Genomic DNA, 20,799 nt, shown 5'->3' on the forward strand with positions numbered 1-20,799 from the left:
AGGCAAACTGGTTGAAACTATAGTAAAGAACAAAATTGTCAGACACATGGATGAACATAATTTGTTGGGGAATAGTCAAAGTGGTTTTTGTAAAGGGAAATCATGCCTCACCAATCTACTAGAATTCTTTGAGGGGGGTCAACAAGCATGTGGAAAAGGGGGATCCAGTGGATAGAGTGTATTTAGATTTTCAGAAAGCCTTTGACAAGGTCCCTCACCAAAGGCTCTTAAGCAAAGTAAGCAGTCCTGGGATAAGAGAAAAGGTTCTCTCATGGATTGGTAACTGGTTAAAAGATAGGACACAAAGGGTAGGAATAAATGGTCAGTTTTCAGAATGGAGAGAGGTAAATAATGATGTCTCCAGGGGTCTGTACTGGGCCCATTCCTGTTTAACATATTCATAAATGATCTGGAAAAAGGGGTAAACAGGTAAAAAGGTGAGGTGGCAAAATTTGCAGATGATACAAAACTACTCAAGATAGTCAAGTCCCAAGCAGATTGTGAAGAGCTACAAAAGGATCTCATAAAACTGGGTGACTAGGCAACAAAATGGCAGATGAAATTCAATGTTGGGAAATGCAAATAATGCACATTGGAAAACATAATGCCAACTATACATATAAAATGATGGGGTCTGAATTAGCTGTTACCACTCAAGAAAGAGATCTTGGAGTCATTGTGGATAGTTCTTTGAAAACATCCACTCAATGTGCAGCGGCAGTCAAAAAAGCAAACAGAATATTGGGAATCATAAAGAAAGGGATAGATAATAAGACAGAAAATAAATATAATATTGCCTCTATACAAATCCATGGTACACCCACATCTTGAATACTGTGTGCAGATGTGGTCACCCCATCTCAAAAAAGATATATTGGAATTGGAAAAGGTTCAGAAAAGGGCAACAAAAATGATTAGGGGTATGGAATGGCTGCCATATGAGGAGAGATTAATAAGACTGGGACTTTTCATCTTGGAAAAGAGATGACTAAGGGGAGATACAGAGGTCTATAAAATCATGACTGGTGTGGAGAAAGTAAATAAGGAAGTGTTATTTACTTCTTCTCATAACATAAGGACTAGGGGTCACCCAATGAAATTAATAGGCAGCAGGTTTAAAACAAACAAAAGGAAGTATTTTTTCACACAATGAACAGTCAACCTGTGGAGGATGTTGTAAAGGCCAAGACTATAACAGGGTTCAAAAAAGAACTAAATAAATTCATGGAGGATAGGTCCATCAGTGTCTGTTAGCCAGAATGGGCAGTGATGGTGGCCTTAACCTCTGTTTGCCGGAAGCTGGGAATGGGTGATGGGATGGATCACTTGATGATTACTTGTTCTGTTCATTCCCTCTGGGGCACCTAACATTGGCCACTGTTGGAAGACAGGATACTGGGCTAGGTGGACTTTTGGTCTGACCCAATATGGCTGTTTTTATGTTCTTATGTTCTTAAAATGCACAAACTAAACAAACACTAAATTTAAATGCAATATAATGTGAGGAGTGTTCACTCTACATATTTGTGTTCTCAGTTTAGTGGTTAGACACTTTCCACTGTAGTATATTTATGCTGGACTTTTTTGTGTGTGTTAGAATGTGCTGACATAAAACAGACATTGTTTTGGGGTAGTGTGAAATTAATGTCAATGTATTCAAAAGAGTCTTTGAGAAAGAATGCATAAATGATACTTGAGAGTGCTATAGATAATCTTACATTTATACCTAAGTGGAGAAAAAGAATGAGTTTTATGTAAACTCCCATAGATCTGTTCTCAAAGGTATTATTTACTTAAAAACATATATATCACTCATGACCTCTATTCACAATGAAACAAAAGATAGAAAATTAAGTCCCATAGGCTGTACGTCATTCTCTGTCACAGTGTTATTCCAGGATTTGTACTCTCCGGGCAAATAGAACGTAGATGAAGGTGATGCTTTAGTTCTCTAAAGAGGAGATTATCTACCATACCAGTGTATCACAGGCTCTGTCCACCGAGGGCCTCTTTCTGATTTCATTTACTCTGGTGTAAATCATGAGCAACCCCATTTGAGTTACATTGTTGTAAGTTAGATCAGAAGAAGGCCTTGAGTGCCTCCTGATAAGCACAGTTAATGTTAGACTTGAAGTATATACAGCAAACTGAGCAGTTTATGCTCCAGTCTGGAGACTGCCTGATACTAAATCAGGAGTTGGAGAGGACCAAAATGAAGTAAAATGATATGGGCAGAAGCTTTTATTCTTTGATATTCATAGTCTCCAACACTAAAATGTTAGCTCAAAAAGGGTGTTACAGATAGCATCAGTTATCATGTAATTTGTTCCTAAAAATAAATAACCCTGGGTAGCTCCTTCATATTTCAGGCAATTTACCTTGCCCATCCAGAGCAAGCAGTAAAATAAGAAGGCTTCATTCTTGTCTGGTTTTATATTGAGAACTTTCAATTAAGGCAGCCACTTGAGCACAGTCCCTAAGTGATTCCCATATTGAACACACAAGATATGACAACAGGTTGCTGTCCTATGATTAGGGAACTATATCAGCCAGACACTGTGATTTCCAATCCTGTTAGATGGTACAAGACCCGTCTGTGTTTTCTCCATTGGCACACTGGTGCACCCCAAAGGAGAAGCGTAGTTCTCTCCCTGAAATCTAACAGGTTTCAGAGTAGCAGCCATGTTAGTCTGTATTCGCAAAAAGAAAAGGAGTACTTGTGGCACCTTAGAGAGACTAACCAATTTATTTGAGCATAAGCTTTCGTGAGCTACAGCTCACTTCATCATGAAAGCTTATGCTCAAATAAATTGGTTAGTCTCTAAGGTGCCACAAGTACTCCTTTTCTTTTTGTGAAATCTAACAGTTTTCTCTCTATACTCCCCCCAAATAGCTTAATTTTGGAGAAGTCCATTGAAAATATTTGTTTTGCTACTAACATATAATGAATTATCATAGTTCAGCTCTAAGTTATAGTCATTCGCATACAGAAAGAACACAAAACTCATATGACTGGTTTACTAGTTTTATTTACTCTGATAGTTAATGATTCACAAACTGTAACACTTTCTGTCAAATGCCTGATACTATTGTTAGGAGATAGGGCGGACTAATTAATAAACTTGGTTTTCAAGGTGCTCTAAAAATAAATCTCCTGTACTCTAAAATCTTGTGGATACTGTTTCTCTCCCTTCCCCCATGCTATGAGAAGAAGAAGCAAAAACTGAAGTTTGAATATCAGGTGAATCACACAATATTTACAACAAAGAGGCTATCTTGGACAGTGAAGTGTGGGTCTTATCTTTGTTGTATCATCACTGTGACTTGTCAGAATCAGCCTTTCATTCTCTCGTTATTTTCTGTGTGCCAAGGCCAACATAAATATATATGGAAAAAGAACAAAACCATACATAGCAATCACATAAATTCATTTCACTTAAGTGAAATGGACAATGGTGTTTTTCCTGTGTCTTCCAGAAGCAATATGTTTTTAAAGACAAATTTGAACAACACACTCCTAACTGATGTACACAAAGGACCAAAAAATCCTTCACACAGGATGTTTACCTAAATGTATCAAGTAATTTTGAGGGCATCTGATTTTTTTCTTATTTGATTCAAGTATCTAGACTCAACCCCCACTCCCCTCCACACACAAACCCACTCTCCTGCTGGTAATAGCTTATCTAAAGTGACCACTCTCCTTACAATGTGCATGATAATCAAGGTGGGCCATTTCCAGCACAAATCCAGGGTTTAACAAGAACATCTGGGGGGGGGTGTAGGAAAAAACAAGGGGAAATAGGTTACCTTGCATAATGACTTAGCCACTCCCAGTCTCTATTCAAGCCTAAGTTAATTGTATCCAATTTGCAAATGAATTCCAATTCAACAGTTTCTCGCTGGAGTCTGGATTTGAAGTTTTTTTGTTGTAATATCGCAACTTTCATGTCTGTAATCGCGTGACCAGAGAGATTGAAGTGTTCTCCGACTGGTTTATGAATGTTATAATTCTTGATATCTGATTTGTGTCCATTTATTCTTTTATGTAGAGACTGTCCAGTTTGACCAATGTACATGGCAGAGGGGCATTGCTGACACATGATGGCATATATCACATTGGTGGATGTGCAAGTGAACGAGCCTCTGATAGTGTGGCTGATGTTATTAGGCCCCGTGATGGTGTCCCCTGAATAGATATGTGGGCACAGTTGGCAACGGGCTTTGTTGCAAGGATAGGTTTCTGGGTTAGTGGTTCTGTTGTGTGGTATGTGGTTGCTGGTGAGCATTTGCTTCAGGTTGGGGGGCTGTCTGTAGGCAAGGACTGGCCTGTCTCCCAAGATTTGTGAGAGTGCTGGGTCATCCTTCAGGATAGGTTATAGATCCTTAATAATCCGTTGGAGGGGTTTTAGTTGGGGGCTGAAGGTGACGGCTAGTGGCGTTCTGTTATTTTCTTTGTTAGGCCTGTCCTGTAGTAGGTGACTTCTGGGAACAGTGGACGAGAAGCTGGATATGAGTCAGCAGTGTGCCCTTGTTGCCAAGAAGGCCATTGGCATTTTGGGATGTATAAGTAGGGGCATAGCGAGCAGATCAAGGGACGTGATCGTCCCCCTCTATTCGACATTGGTGAGGCCTCATCTGGAGTACTGTGTCCAGTTTTGGGCCCCACACTACAAGAAGGATGTGGATAAATTGGAGAGAGTCCAGCGAAGGGCAACAAAAATGATTAGGGGTCTGGAACACATGACTTATGAGGAGAGGCTAAGGGAACTGGGATTGTTTAGTCTGCAGAAGAGAAGAATGAGGGGGGATTTGATAGCTGCTTTCAACTACCTGAGAGGGGGTTCCAGAGAGGATGGTTCTAGACTATTCTCAGTGGTAGAAGAGGACAGGACAAGGAGTAATGGTCTCAAGTTGCAGTGGGGGAGGTTTAGGTTGGATATTAGGAAAAACTTTTTCACTAGGAGGGTGGTGAACCACTGGAATGCGTTACCTAGGGAGGTGGTGGAATCTCCTTAGAAGTTTTTAAGGTCAGGCTTGACAAAGCCCTGGCTGGGATGATTTAATTGGGGATTGGTCCTGCTTTGAGCAGGGGGTTGGACTAGATGACCTCCTGAGGTCCCTTCCAACCCTGATATTCTATGATTCTATGAACTCTTCTGGCTCTATCAATCTGTTTCTTCACTTCCGCAGGTGGGCATTGTAGTTGTAAGAATGCTTGATAGAGATCTTGTAGGTGTTTGTCTCTGTCTGAGGTGTTGGAGCAAATGCGGTTGTATCGCAGAGCTTGGCTGTAGACGATGGATCGTGTGGTGTGGTCAGGGTGAAAGCAGGAGGCATGTAGGTAGGAATAGCAGTCAGTAGGTTTCCGATATAGGGTGGTGTTTATGTGAACATCGTTTATTAGCACTGTAGTGTCCAGGAAGTGGATCTCTTGTGTGGACTGGACCAGGCTGAGGTTGATGGTGGGATGGAAATTGTTGAAATCATGGTGGAATTCCTCAAGGGCTTCTTTTCCATGGGTCCAGATGATGAAGATGTCATCAATATACCGCAAATAGAGTAGGGGCGTTAGGGGACGAGAGCTGAGGAAGCATTGTTCTAAGTCAGCCATAAAAATGCTGGCATACTGTGGGGCCATGTGGGTACCCATAGCAGTGCCACTGATCTGAAGGTATACATTGTCCCCAAATGTAAAATAGGTATGGGTAAGGACAAAGTCACAAAGTTCAGCCACCAGGTTAGCCGTGACATTATCGGGGATAGTGTTCTTGACGGCTTGTAGTCCATCTTTGTGTGGAATGTTGGTGTAGAGGGCTTCTACATCCATAGTGGCCAGGATGGTTTTGTTATCAGGAAGATCACCGATGGATTGTAGTTTCCTCAGGAAGTCAGTGGTGTCTCGAAGGTAGCTGGGAGTGCTGGTAGCGTAGGGCCTGAGGAGGAAGTCTACATAGCCAGGCAATCCTGCTGTCAGGGTGCCAATGCCTGAGATGATGGGGCACCCAGGATTTCCAGGTTTATGGATCTTGGGTAGTAGATACAATATCCCAGGTTGGGGTTCCAGGGGTGTGTCTGTGCGGATTTGATCTTGTGCTTTCTCAGGGAGTTTCTTGAGCAAATGCTGTAGTTTCTTTTGGTAACTCTCAGTGGGATCAGAGGGTAATGGCTTGTAGAAAGTGGTGTTGGAGAGCTGCCGAGCAGCCTCTTATTCATATTCCGACCTAAACAGCACCTCCTTTGTCAGCCTTTTTGATTATGATGTCAGAGTTGTTTCTGAGGCTGTGGATGGCATTGTGTTCCGCACGGCTGAGGTTATGGGGCAAGTGGTGCTGCTTTTCCACAATTTCAGCCCGTGCACGTCAGCGGAAACACTCTATGTAGAAGTCCAGTCTGCTGTTTCGACCTTCAGGAGGAGTCCACCTAGAATCCTTCTTTTTGTAGTGTTGGTAGGGAGGTCTCTGTGGATTAGTATGTTGTTCAGAGGTATGTTGGAAGTATTCCTTGAGTCAGAGATGTCGAAAATAGGATTCTGGGTCACCACAGAACTGTATCATGTTCGTGGGGGTGGAGGGGCAGAAGGAGAGGCCCTGAGATAGGACAGCTGCTTCTGCTGGGCTGAGAGTATAGTTGGATAGGTTAACAATATTGCTGGGTGGGTTGAGGGAACCATTGCTGTGGCCCCTTGTGGCATGTAGTAGTTTAGAAAGTTTAGTGTCCTTTTTCTTTTGTAGAGAAGCAAAGTGTGTGTTGTAAATGGCTTGTCTAGTTTTAGTAAAGTCCAGCCACGAGGAAGTTTGTGTGGAAGGTTGGTTTTTTATGAGAGTATCCATTTTTGAGAGCTCATTCTTTATCTTTCCCTGTTTGCTGTAGAGGATGTTGATTAGGTGGTTCCGCAGTTTCTCTGAGAGCGTGTGGCACAAGGTGTCAGCATAGTCTGTGTGGTATGTAGATTGTAATAGATTTTTTACCTTCAGTCCTTTTGGTACGATGTCCATCTGTTTGCATTTGGAAAGGAAGATCATGTCTGTCTGTATCTGTACAAGTTTTTTCATGCAGTTGATAGACTTCCACTCCATACGGCTAAATGCAGTGCCTTGCATAATGACAGGTTTCAGAGTAACAGCCGTGTTAGTCTGTATTCGCAAAAAGAAAAGGAGTACTTGTGGCACCTTAGAAACTAACCAATTTATTTGAGCATAAGCTTTCGTGAGCTACAGCTCACTTCATCGGATGCATACTGTGGAAAGTGTAGAAGATCTTTTTATACACACAAAGCATGAAAAAATACCTCCCCACACCCCACTCTCCTGCTGGTAATAGCTTATCTAAAGTGATCACTCTCCCTACAATGTGTATGATAATCAAATTGGGCCATTTCCAGCACAAATCCAGGTTTTCTCACCCCCCCCCCCCACACACACACACAAACCCACTCTCCTGCTGGTAATAGCTTATCTAAAGTGACCACTCTCCTTACAATGTGCGTGATAATCAAGGTGGGCCATTTGCAGCACAAATCCAGGGTTTAACAAGAGCGTCTGAGGAGGGGTGGAGGGTAGGAAAAAACAAGGGGAAATAGGTTACCTTGCATAATGACTTAGCCACTCCCAGTCTCTATTCAAGCCTAAGTTAATTGTATCCAATTTGCAAATGAATTCCAATTCAACAGTTTCTCGCTGGAGTCTGGATTTGAAGTTTTTTTGTTGTAATATTGCAACTTTCATGTCTGTAATTGTGTGACCAGAGAGATTGAAGTGTTCTCTGACTGGTTTATGAATGTTACAATTCTTGATATCTGATTTGTGTCCATTTATTCTTTTACGTAGAGACTGTCCAGTTTGACCAATGTACATGGCAGAGGGGCATTGCTGGCACATGATGGCTTTCCTTATGTTAATCAATTGCCTCACCTTGTCATTGGGACTACTCATATGAGGAAGCTGAGCAGAGCTTGGCTTTAAAAGGTAGAAAATAGTGTACCATTGGAGCAAACTATACATTGTATTCTGGCCAGATTGTTTAACCTGTTCCATGGCACCTGGAAAGAAGACAGGTAATTAAGGATTAGACCCAGCTCGGGAGAACCAGACTGGGTGGTCCCTACAAAGAAAGGACTGCAGAAAATAGGCAGATGGGACCCAGGGGAGAAGTAAGTAGTTGGGAGTTTCCACTTTCTGGGAAAGGAATCACATAGGGGCTTGCAGGATGGCCCTTGTTCCCTGGGACTGTCCCTGTGGGGAGAGGGCAGTGAATTAATATGAATTTAGGTGCCAAAATTTAAACACTCACATTTGAAAATTTTATCCCTAGCTCTGTGGCCTACTATCCCTGGACCTAATCCAATTTTCAGATATGTTTATGGGAGAGAAGGGAAATAAAGGAACTATTAAACTTAAACCAAATGCAAGGTAAACAAACCAAATCTCAAAATAAAATGTGAAAAGAGCCAGTTTTATCACCTCCCTGAAGCAGTAACAATAAATTTCTGTCAGTACAACTGCAGGAAGATTGGGCATCCAAGTCATACTTTTGTATGCCTTTAATAGGTATAGCTTTATCACATCCTTTTGGATATCTACCTTCCAGCAAATTTACCTCTACTTAGCAATGGTCTGAAAATGATATTGCTTTTTAAATTTCCAGTTTATTATGCATGAATGTTAAACATTTGAGGGAGGTGATGAGGCAGGAACATTTTTCCAAAACCATGTTGGGATTATTTACTCTTTTGGGTAATTATTGCTGTTTAAATTACACTTTAGCACATAACCTCCAAGGTGAAGATCCACATTCCTGACCACGGTTTACTTTCAATTCCTTTTTTAATTAACTGAGAAGTTTTCAAATAGAAAACAAAGAGTCTAAGATATCAACAGAGGAAAGCCTGCAGTATTATAATCTTTCAGCAGTGCTCAGTAGTTAATCAAAAAATGTAGATTTGAGTTACCAGCTGCTGGAAATATTTTAATAATTGAAAAGTAATGAGCTTTTTGAGTGGGGGAGGTGGAAAATCCTCTTCCTCTGACTCAGTGGCCACTGTTAATTTGAGCAAAAGATAAGTATGAGTCAGGAGTATAGAAAAGCAACCCAGACATGTAGTAGAGGGATGAGATTATCTGGAGTTGATAATCCCTTTTAACATAATTGAAAATGATACATTTTACTGAACATGATTTGCTTTAATCCTGCATATTTAGGCCCTGTTCCTGCAGTAAGTTCCACACAAGTGGACCCTTCATCCACATAAAAGTCTTTTTGAAGTCATCGGAGTGTTGTGCAAGCAGCTGCATAGATTGGGGGCTGTTGCATTAATTTAGATGTAATATATGAACTAAAGGTGTTAACATGACCCAGTCACTGTCCAACATTAAACAAAGTGCAGGGCTTGGTATAAAGATACCTCAGTTTACTTAGCACCATGACAAATACACCTTTAAAATAGTTAAACCATTTCAAATGTAAAGTATGAAATCAGGTGTTCATTTTAACAACATCCCTTTTTCCCTTTCCCTTTAGCTGCAGTGGGCTTTTAAAAGGAAACCTCCCTGTTGTTTGACAGTCTCTTAGATCGTATTAATGATGGTAATAACTGTTCTTTTGGGGGGAAAAAAGAAATTAGTTGAGATGGGCTGCTGCTGTTGCTCTTGTAAAAGTCCAGTGTTAGGGCATGGCTACACTTGTAGATGTAGAGGGCTGTGAGTTAAACCAGCCCTCGGAGAGTGCAGTAGGGAAAGCGCTGCAGTCTGTCCACACTCCTCAGCTGCAAGCACACTGGCGTGGCCACATTTGCGGCACTTATAGCGGCATTGGGAGCAGTGCATTATGGGCAGCTATCCCATAGAGCACCTCTTCCCATTCTGGCACTGTGGCTTGTGGGAAGGGGACGGGGGGGGGGGTTTGCAGGGCATTCTGGGTCCTGTCTCAATGCTCCGTGGTCCATCGGTTCGCATCCCAGCAATCCCTGTGCTTCCGTCCACATCTGGTGTCATCTTTCAACGTTTTTTGAACTGTGCGCTCTGTCTACCCTTTCAGTCTGAGGGAATGGAGCCCAAAGTGCTGAGGAATATGCTGATAAGTCTCACCAGCATGTCCCGTTTGGCAGTCAGGTTACTCCATAAGCTACAAACTGACTGTGAGGTGTCCAACGATGATGTCGAATCGCGTAACGCATATGACACAAGATTGCTTGTGGCATTCACGGACATGCTCACCACCGTGAAACGCCACTTTTGGGCTTGGGAAACAAGCTCTGAGTGGTGGGATCACATTGTCATGCAAGTCTGGGATGACGAGCAGTGGCTGCAGCACTTTCGGGTGAGACAAGCCAATTTCATGGGACTGTGTGAGGAACTCGCCCCCACCCTGCGGCACAAGGACATGAGATTGAGCACTGCCATGCTGTTGGAGAAGCAGGTGGCTATTGCAATCTGGAAGCTGGCAACCCCAGATAGCTACCAATCGGTCACTAACCAGCTTGGAATGGGAAAGTCGACTGTTGGAATCATGTTGATGCAAGTTTGCAGGGCCATTAATCATCCTGCTCAGAAGAACCATGACTATGGGTAACATGCATGACATTGTGGCTGGCTTTGCACAGTTGGGTTTCCCTAACTGCGGAGGGGCAATAGATGGGACGCATATTCAAATTCTGGCACAGGCCCACCTCCGACTATGTTAATCAGAAGGGGTATTCTCTATGGTTCTCCAGGTGCTTGTGGATCACCATGAGCATTTCATTGACATTAACGCCGGCTGGCCCAGAAAAGTGCATGACGCACGCATCTTTTGGAACACAGGCCTTCTTAGGAAGCTGCAAGCCAGGACTTTCTTCCCAGACCAGAAGATCACTGTAGGGGAAGTCGAAATATCTATTGTGATCCTTGGAGACCCCACTTAGCCTTTAATGCCATGGCTTATGAAACCCTACACAGAGAGCCTTGACAGCAGCAAGGAGCGGTTGAACAACAGGCTGAGTCGGTGCAGAATGACTGTGGAGTGTGCTTTTGGCTGTTTAAAGGGCCGCTGGCGCTGTCTGTATGGGAAGCTGGACCTGGCCGATGACAACATCCCTGTGGTAATATCCACGTGCTGTACCCTCCATAACATTTGTGAAGGGAAGGGTGAAAGATTCACTTGAGCATGGAACTCAGAGGTTCAACACCTGGAGGCTGAATTTGAACAGCCAGAGAGCAGGGCTATTAGAGGGCCTAGCAAGGGGCTGCAAGGATTAGGGATGCCTTAAAGGAACAATTTGAGGCTGAAAGCCACCAGTAATTTTGGTGCCATGCACGGGAGTGAAGAACAGTGGTTCCAATGTTAGTAGGAATCTGTGTTTGCTACAGTGACTTGCAGTGCCTGTTGCTTTCCTGGGCTAAGGTATCTTTTACTTAATGCAATAATAAAGAATGTTTTCAAAGCCAAAAAATCCATTTATTTAAAAGAAAATTAATTTATTGAAAAGAAACACAACTGCTTGGGAAACAGAAAAGGCAAGGGGGTGGGGTGAGGAATGGTTCAATCACAGACTTGCCTATGTCCTGATCTCATACTCTGCCTTCCTGTCTGGAGTGCTGTACAATGAGTGCTGCACTTCAGGCTGGCTAAAATGCATGGTGATGGGGATTGAGTGTAGTGGGTAAGGATCGTAGTTTGCAGGGCTGGGTGGTGAAGCTACAGGTATTGGACGCAGCTGGGGTGATAAGAACCCGGATGTGGGGGAAAATGTGTTGGAGGTGAGATGAGGGCACAAGGGAAAGAGTTTTGGGACAAAGGCTGCAGGGGGAAGTGGGCACAGTAGTGCTCCGCCTGCATGGCTATGAGCGCCTGTATTGAGTCTGCTTGGCACTCCATAATGCTTAGCAGCTGCTCTGTGCTTTGGTGCCGGCGTTCCGCATTCTGCTGGTGGACCCTCCTTTCAGTCTCTTGCCACTCCTGCGCTTTTTGATTTTCATTAAAGGGCTGCTTCATTACTTCATTCAGCATGTCCTCTTTGCTTCTACGTGGCCTCTTCCTAATTCTTTGGAGTCTTTCAGCCGGTGATAACACGGATGGCTGAGATCTCAAGGTTGCATCTGTAAAGGCGAAATGCAACATTTAACAGAGGCAGCATTGTTCACACCAGACAGAGCAATGATTGACCCATACTTAAAGACAAGCACAGTCTACACAATAGCAGAATCTTCCCGTCCCAAAGTGAGTGCACATAATCCACAGGAGTCCCAAAATGGTGAGTAAGCATGGGGCAAGGGGGACTGATTGTTTCACGGCCATACTGTCCTCTGGGTTTCTGTGCCTTGGGGAGAGCTAACAGCTGCAGGGGGCCCCTATACTGAACACTGTCTCCACATTTTCCACAGGAGTTCATTCTGGAAGATATCTCGCTGCTGAGGGTGACCTGGGAAGCAAGGGAGGGTCTTCTACTACAATGCGGCTTCCGCCCTGGCCCATATGCAGCTTGCCTGTGTGCAGCAATGGTCCTACCGCCCCTCACAGCACAGTGGCATGGACATGTTAGCCTGACTGGGAGAAGGAGCACCGTAGCTCTCCCAAGGAACCTGCGCAAGCGCATTGCCCAGCTTCTGCATGAGACCTTTGAAGAGATTGCTCAGGCCGAGTACTGCAATGTGAGAGAGCACATCAATGCCCTATTCCACATCTAGGCATGAATGCAGCCCTAACCCTCCTCCTCCCAAGAGCCCGCACTGAATAACTTCCTTTCCAAAATAAAAACCGCTTACCGGGCACCTCCTCTGGTGTTTGTCCTTCCCCAAGCACCGGCCGCTGCAACTGGCTACCTTCTTCCTGGCTTGAGAACAGCTCCTGGCTGAATGCCTCTAGGGATGCCAGGATGTCTCCCTCCTCCTCAACACCCTCGCTCCCACTTTCCTCCTCCTCTTCCTCCTGCCTTGTTGAACTGGGCTCTGAAGTGTCCATGGTAGTACTCGGAGTGGAGGTGGGGTTGCCCCCAAGTATTGCCTCCAGCTCTTTGTAGAAATGGCAGGTCACAGGGGCAGCACCGGAGCGGCAGTTTGCCTCCTGGGCTTTCTGGTAGGCATTCCACAGCTCCTTCACTTTAACTCTGCACTGCAGTGCATCCCAGTCATGGCCCCTTTCCATCATGTCCCTTGATATCTGCCCAAAGTTATTGTAATTCCTATGGCTGGGGCACAGCAGCGACTGGACAGCTTCCTCCCAGCAAACACTGATGAGGTCCAGCACCTCACCATTGCTCCATACTGGGGATTGCCTGGCGTGTGGAGGCATGGTCACCTGGAAAGATTCTCTGAGAGCACTCCACACCTGGCTGAGCAAACAGCAAGCGTTATGTCTCTTGTTGAGGTGGATTACCAGGAGTGCTCCAGCCACGGAGTCCGGGCGGTCTATGTGCTTTGCCAGTGTGGATGTGTTGTGAGTTAGGGTGCCCAGGGCTGCTTTAATGTGCTCAAATCGCAAGTGTAGCCAGGCCCTTAGAAGGACAAGCCCCTTGTTTAACAGTGTCTCAGATGATATTAAAGATGGTAATAACTGTCATCCCAGGTGGTGTTTAAGATTGAGCTGGAGCTGGTAGGGGTGGCAATGTCACCTGCATCCTTCTCTCTCTGGTCCATTCTGGTCAGGACACCTCTCAGCATCAGGATGATGAAGGCCTGGGGTCCCAGGAAATGGTGGGGGTGGCTGCCATGTTAGTAAATCTCACTCCAGTAGCTCCTGTCTGTTCTTCTTTTTGCTCTTTTGTGCTTTCCCCACAAAAATCTTTCTTTTTAAGGACCCAAAAAGGGAGTGATGGGAGGAATAGCCCATCCCCTCATTAGTTTGTCCACCAGTTAGGCCTAATCTCTGACATACAATTTAATTAGTCTAAACAAAAAGGCCAAGTTAATATGATTCAAGGGCTGTGTTAAAATTATGATGTGGAGTCGGAAGTTAATGAGCCAAAATTGGTATCTCACATTTGTACCTTTTCCCATCAATATTTGCTACTTACAGATTATTGTAGCGTCTCATGAAAATTGCCATTTTTTTTTATGGTTGAGCTCACGATTTGGCTAAATTTGTAGGCCCACTTGTCACAACAGGGCCTTAAAGAGTCTGTTCTCTCTTTATGTTAATCTAGACCAGGATACACTTGAGATCAGGAGATTACTATTTTAGGTCCAAGTGATGGGTGCTGAATGTGCACAGATACACTCTAGGACACCTAAGAGGAACAAACACAGGGTGGAAGTTCTCCAACCCTGATTCTTGCCTCCTAAATAGCACTGACAAGCCATCCCTCCATGATATGAGCCAAAGAGATGAGTTGTTGGACAGTGCCTGTGCTTCAGGAACATATGCCTCCTCACGCAACCATGGCAACTGTCCACAAACTACGCTCCCCGTATTCGCTTTTGACCTTTGAACAGTAATAATGTGCATGGATTGACTTGTATAGAGCAGACGTTGGCCAGAATATGGGTGATTAATTTGTCGTCGTATAGGTCCTGTGCCATAAAGGCCCCTTTTCTTCTTGGTTTGAAAGCTCTTCCAAATTAGATCTGGTTGGGAATTTTTCAACAAAATGTTTTTTCATGGGAAAATGCCAGTAGGAAGAAACCAAATCTCTGTGGGACTGTATCAGTTTCAGTAAAACTTTTTCAGGTCTGGGATGGAATTTTGAGAGTAATAGGGACTAGAATAGCCACTGGCCACGTGGTTAGAGTTCTCTCCTGTGATATTAGGAGACCCATCTTCAAATCCTTCCTGAGCCTCATTTCATATCCTGTATGAATGCCCTAATCTCTGGGGCAAGTGTCTCCAGAAATTTTTGAAAGGTCTTGGTTTTGACCCAGTGTGGAATGGGAACATTTTTTGAACTCTCTCAAAAAAATTTCCTACTCTGTCTCTTATCCTTTTAAGCTGGCAAAGGAATGTTAGTATGGGTGCATGTCTGCACTGCTTTTGTAGCATGTAATGCCATCTCTATATGGCTGAACTATGCAGTACCAGAAACTGGCTCTGAAGTTTACACAGTAAGAAATGTAAGTAAAATGTATTCCACTTCCTGCCTCCCTACAAGCATTGCCACAATAGCAGTTTCCTGACATTTTGTATTTTTGTTACAGTTTTTGTCAGAAATGCAGAAGGTCAGAATAATATGTGGAAGGTTATAAACCTTGTAAAGACATATATCATAGACTTAAAAATATTTAAATAGTTAGAATTTTGACCAGCCTCTTCAGAGCAGGCTACTGGCACTGAAAACAAAGAATAATGATGCTCAATGGAGGATCAAACTGTAGAATGATGGAAAGGTCAATGTAGCACAGTTTACAACCATCTTTCATGGAATATATGAGGCATTAAAATACTGATACTGTACTCTGGTGACAAAGTACATGAAAGAAATGACATAACATGAATCCTCTCTCATAAGCATCACTGTAATGAGAAGAAAGAGGAGGGGCTTAGCTCCCTCTTGGCCATTTGGTCAATGAGCTTGCAAAGTGAGGGTTCCTACTTACTGAGACCACGAAAGGTGAAGTATTAATGCGTATGTTTGTAAACCACTGATGCATCTGAGCACCAATTTATTTTAGAGATTCTCTGTGAATTTGTGGTAGTTGCAAAGTAGAGATAAGCCTGAACTAAAAACTCCATCTGTGAACATTTCCAATGGCTGGTAGAGGTCAGATTTTGATTTCAATTTTGAGCCTAGACACTATCACTATACTGAGCCAAAACTTGATTCCAAATATCCCTCAGGAGTTGGGTAGGTTTTTTCTTTTTTGCAGCCACTTCCAAACTCTGCAGCTCAAGACAATTTCTATTATGAAGCAAAGGATTAAAGTTTTACAACCTGAATTGGCAACACTGGGTTAGGGATTTTGGGAGGGCCTGCAAAACAATTTAAACACTCCCTCTCTGCCTTACACACTGTCTCTCGCTCTGTCCCTCCATCTCCCTCTCCCTCTCCAGCCCCCAAAACATGCCAGAATCCTGCTCATCCATGATCACATCAAAGTGCTTGGGGCTAACCTGAGGGTTTTGAGGAGGATGCCTACCAGAGTTTTTTTAGGCATTCCCGTATTTAGCTGACCTCCTGTATATAAAAGGGTGTTGGGAAGCCAGTGTTTGCAACAAACTCATACTTCAGAAGTGGAGTCCAGCTGCTCATGCTGAGGTCTGTGCATCCAGTGAACTCCATTAAAATGTTGGCAATTTTGTCGTTTGAAATTAATTAGTGTTACTGAAGTGTTACAGGAATTCCTGTGTCTAGGGAACTCTTACACTAGCACAGTAAAATTAATTGCTTTCAAAGAGTAAATGTCCACAATATAATGATGCCTGCCAATGTTGAGACAAGCTTTCCAATGGATAATTTTCCAGATGAGCCAGGGATCTAGTGGCCACTAGGCCCCCAACCACTGAAGGAGTCTGTGTGCATTGTAGTGAATTTTAGCACTCGTGTAGCACTATATTGAACACCCAATTCTGCCACCTTTATTAATGTCAAACAGTGCTCTGCTGCATGATTGGCCTCACTGAGGTGTCATTAACAAGTGTGTATTTGAGAGTGGTGCTATGCAGAGACTAAAACCAAAAACATAGCATTTTCAGATGTGTTTTAGAAATGAAAAGTGATGAGTTAAGGGAGATGTCAGTAAATTGCATGACTGAGAAGCTGACACACCAAAAGTAAGATTGACAGCTGACCAAAGGTGCAATAGCAGATCTCCTAGACAGTGAGTTGGTAATATCTGAGTGAAAAAGCCGAAGAGGATGAGGCTCGAGGAGTAGGGTAACCAGATGTCCCATTTTATAGGGAGTATCCCAATATTCGGGGCTTTGTCTTATGTAGCTTTAAATCTTTCACTTTAAAGGCAGCTGCTTCATGCACCGTGTGCTAGGTAATAACATGAAAGTATGCGATGTTTCTAAAACTAAACTGGCTCTTGATCGAGAGAACTTTTTATAAAGGTGCAGCAAATGCAGCTAGCATTCAAGCCATGGGCACAAAGACTGATTTCCTGGTGCCTCTTCCAAATTCTTCTGTCCTGCAACATGTGCTCCTACAAGCTTTATGCAAGTTGCAACAGCAACCAGTGTAAAAAAACGTCAAGGGGAGCACAGTATCCACCACTAGCTTCTCAGTTTTGTGAGGAAAGTTGCTGCTTCATTCTATGTTATTACCCGCAGGTAATAGAAAAGCATTTCTGGTGAAAGCCCAACTTTGCAAGAGCTGCACCAATGAATTCCCGTCTTTTAGGTGTTGTTCAAACCACTGGAGGTGATTTTAGACACACCTGCACTAGTTCTGGGCTATGGAAGCAGTGCATTCCAATAAGCAGCCAAATTTCTACTTCTCAAAAGTTTTTGAGGTATGGTTGAGAAGAGGGTATTCCTGTTATGAAGAAGGGTATTTAAACTTATTCATACATCTTTTATGACTCTCCAGAAAAGATTTTGATGGAGAAACCCAAAGCAAAACCAGGAATTCCAAATTACCTCAGAATGATTGAATGTCACTAAGGTAATGGCCTTGCACAATAAGGCTAGCCATGGGAACAGCAATTAGACTCACTTGAACCAGGAGGCTATCTGCAACTATGTAGGTTCCAGAACATTACCATTTCCCCTGTGTGCAGCTTTATTGGGGAAAACTGTTAAAAATGCCAGGTCTGCTCTTAACTTTTTCATCTGGTTTACCTTAATTCAGATAAAACTTGGGTAAACTTTGGTCTGATTTCTTATGGCTGAAATAGCTGCCCTGCAAACATCTACATCATCATCGTGGAACAATAGCTTTGCAATTACTGGAGTGAGATCATCAGCCAGTGTAAATCTCCATTGATTTCAAGCTCCTTGAAGTCAATGGAGCAATGTGATTTACACCAGCCCCTACTTTTTAAAATCGTGTGTTCTGCTTTTGTTTCATGAAAAGCTTCACTGATAGGTGGCTTATACAAAGTTTTATTTGAGAAGGCATTTTTAACGGGTGTCTTGGAGGGCCAGGCAGCCTAGTGGTTAGAGCTGCTGGCTTCCAGCCCCCTGCTTGCCTCAACCAAGCAGGGGGCTGAGAGCCAGTAACTCTAACCACTAGGCTGCCTAGCCTCGAAGCCACCTGTTAAAAAAGGAATAAGGGGACCCAGCTCCTCCCTCTCCACCAGGTCCCAGCCCAGGGCCCTGTGTACATCAACCCCTGAATGGGGTGGAGAGGCGGGGGGGGGGGAAGAGGGAAAGTGCCCCTCCCAGCAGGGAGTCAGAATCTGCTGCCCTGGGCTACTTCCTACCAGTCTGTTCAGTTTGGGGCATCGCCCCTCGAGTCCAGTTTCCTGGGAAGCCTGCTTCCCATAGGGTTCCCTCTTGGGTTTTGGGCAGCATCTTGCTGCAGTCCCAGGCTTCTTCATGTGGAGCAGCCATCAGTTGGTGACGGTGAGCCCCACAATGTCTCTGGGGTTCGCTCACTCAGTTACCTTAGGTGCTGGAGGCTCCTTGGCTGGTGCTTACTCCCAGATTGGCTGCAGGTATAACGGGGCAAGGCTTGCTGAGCCTGAAGGCTCTCTTTAACCTCTGCTGTGCTGCTTCATCACAGTCTACCTATAAACTTCCATGCACTTTCCTTCTGTTATAAGACAGGAATATTTAAAGACTGGGGACTGGTTAGCAATGTTTTATGTGTGACGGTGGACATGTTAGCTCAGATCATTACTGCTTCTCTCATGCAAGTATTTGATTTCACCTGTGCCTATGTGCCTGGATAGACCCAGCCAACATGCTGCTGTGTTTTTGTTTTGTTCTTCATTTTTCCCTTATGAATCATACATATCTCATTTACCCCAATTAACATAAGAGATTATCTGCAAAATGACATACCACTGCCCAGATAAACCCTTCATTTTATGGGACCTGTAACTACTTCATGTTTTACCCCTAACTCAAAAAGACATAATGGGAATTATTCGCCTCTTTATTTACAGAGGTTTTTATACATGGTGTTGTAGCAATACCATCTCATACAGTAATCATAGCAACTTCACCAGCTAAACAAGGTAGGGCCAGACCAGAGCTTGTATGGGAAACCTCCAAGGAACACCTAGTGACTTTAGAAAAGTATTGCTGCTGATAGCTGGGTAGTAATCTTTTTTTCCCCTATCAGTTCTGAACCATAGAACTGTTATGGTTGGCGTGTAAGGGTATTGTGCTACTGAAGGTGGTGTCTTCCTACCAAAATGTTCTCCACAGCTTCACAGTGATACGGTATTTGCCTTCACTTCCTCTTCTGCACTTAAATTAAATAGGCTGAAACTGTAGGAGGGGTGGAAACTCTATGTCTAAAGACATAAGTTAGGCATTGATGGCAGGGGTTAGGAAAAACTTAAGTTCTGGGCAATTCATTACATCATTTTTCATTACTGGGACTTTAAACCTTCCTGTTCAGCAAAACTTTTAACAGTAAAGAAAATGAGCCATTAGAACAGCATGTGGGATGTGGTGGATTTTCTATCACTTGAAGTTTCTAAAATTGGGATTTGGATGAGTTTCTAAAACATATGCTCTACTCAAGCACAAGATATAGGCCTGTTGGAGGAATTACTGGGTGAGTTCTATGGCATGTGCTATTGCAGGAGGTCAGACCAGATTCTCATAATGGACCTCGCCTTAAAATCTACGAATGGAGGCAAGATACTGGCTATAGTGATCATTGGTGTGATCTAATAAGATAATTTCTATGTTTCTAACTTCTTATAGCATGCACTATTCAGCAACCCCAGATGTTCTACCCCAGAGATAGATCATTTTACCTGCCAATGATATGCAATCATATGTATATCCCTCATCTACCTTAGAGGCATTCTGGGGCTTAATTAATATTTGTTATAACACTTTAATATTATCTAATGAAAGGTGCTGTATAAAGTATTATTACAGTTTTCTAGTGATAAACTTGCATACCTTCTCTCAAAGTGACTCCAATTGCATAACTATCATTTTCCCCCCTCAGAACAAGAGAGAGGAAGTCTATGGCTAAAGCACTAATGAACAGATTTGTATTAATTATTTTAAAATGTTCTTTAAAGAAGCAGTTTCAAGTCCAAGGCTTCAAGGAATCTCAACTGGATTATTGAAAAATGTGCAGAATTTGTAATATCTATTCATTCCCCTTGAGCTGCTGGAACTCATCAACAAAACAATGCACCAAATTCTGAGTGCAAGTGACAAGATCCTTTAGGAACTGGTATCTAATGGTTAGAGCTGAGAGCCTGAATATTAGGCTTCTATTTCTGGCTCAGCTATTTTACAGAAGCATCTCTGCAAGAAACCAACCTCCCAACCCACTCCCTTATTTCTAGGATGACCATATTTCCCAAAGTGAAAATGGGACACCGTGCAGCGCTCGTCTGAGCCGCCTGGTGTAGCTTCTCACCTGAGCCCCACTGCCCAGTGCTGGGGCTGATAGCCTGAGGCTGGGTGCCCGGCGTTCCTGTACACCATCCCCCTCTTCCCCCTGCTGAACATTCCTCCATGAGCCCCTAGGGGGCTGTGCCCCACTTTTTTGGCAAAACTGGGCTTTTGTCCCATTTGCTTTTGTCAACTGATAATCTATTGCCGGCCAGGCACAGTTAAGACCTATAGGACCTTGTGCAAGATTTTAAAAAATGGATCCTAAAGTTGGATCCTAAACCCTTCTTTAGTCTCCTAAATAAGTAATGCAAAATTGCTCAAAATTGCTGAGCACTCAGCAGCCTCCACTGAAGTCAATGGAAGCTTCTGGGTGCTCATGGCTCAGTCACGTATATCAATCATGAAAATCAGGTT

General features: G+C 43.5%; 1 protein-coding gene across 1 annotated transcript in view; it reads left to right on the top strand.

Annotated features, from left to right (window-relative positions):
- Window positions 1-20,799, top strand: part of MALRD1 (MAM and LDL receptor class A domain containing 1) — a 513,316-nt gene that overhangs the window by 300,988 nt on the left and 191,529 nt on the right. The window lies entirely within an intron of this gene.

This window comes from Eretmochelys imbricata, chromosome 2 (genome assembly GCF_965152235.1).
Source record: "Eretmochelys imbricata isolate rEreImb1 chromosome 2, rEreImb1.hap1, whole genome shotgun sequence".
NCBI lineage: Eukaryota > Metazoa > Chordata > Testudines > Cheloniidae > Eretmochelys > Eretmochelys imbricata.